The sequence below is a fragment of the Colobus angolensis genome, unplaced genomic scaffold (assembly GCF_000951035.1).
Source record: "Colobus angolensis palliatus isolate OR3802 unplaced genomic scaffold, Cang.pa_1.0 Scaffold30, whole genome shotgun sequence".
NCBI classification, from domain to species: Eukaryota; Metazoa; Chordata; class Mammalia; order Primates; family Cercopithecidae; genus Colobus; species Colobus angolensis.
Window position 1 is genome coordinate 2,134,605 of NW_012116266.1, and position 551 is coordinate 2,135,155.

At 41.4% G+C, this 551-nt stretch overlaps 1 protein-coding gene across 1 annotated transcript in view; it reads right to left on the reverse strand.

The window, feature by feature from the left end:
- Nucleotides 1–551, reverse strand: part of ADAM23 (ADAM metallopeptidase domain 23) — a gene marked incomplete at its 5' end in the record, with an annotated part of 169,467 nt that overhangs the window by 75,930 nt on the left and 92,986 nt on the right. The window lies entirely within an intron of this gene.

A 551-nucleotide genomic window follows, 5' to 3' on the forward strand; every position in this document is an offset into this window, starting at 1 on the left:
ATCTCACACCAGTTAGAATGGTGATCATTAAAAAGATAGGAAACAACAGGTGCTGGAGAGGATGTGGAGAAACAGGAACACTTTTACACTGTTGGTGGGATTGTAAACTAGTTCAACTATTGTGGAAAACAGGGTGGCAATTCCTCAAGAATCTAGAACTAGAAATACCATTTGACCCAGCCATCTCATTACTGGGTACATACCCAAAGGATTATAAATCATGCTGCTATAAAGACACATGCCCGTGTATGTTTACTGTGGCACTATTCACAATAGTAAAGACTTGAAACCAACCCAAATGTCCGTCAATGACAGACTGGATTAAGAAAACATGGCACATATACACCATGGAATACTATGCAGCCATAAAAAAAGATGAGTTCATGTCCTTTGTAGGGACACGGATGCAGCTGGAAACCATCATTCTCAGTAAACTATCACAAGAACAGAAAACCAAATACCACATGTTCTCACTCATAGGTAGGAATTGAACAATGAGAACACTTGGACACAGGAAGGGAAACATCACACACCGGGGCCTGTCGTGGGGC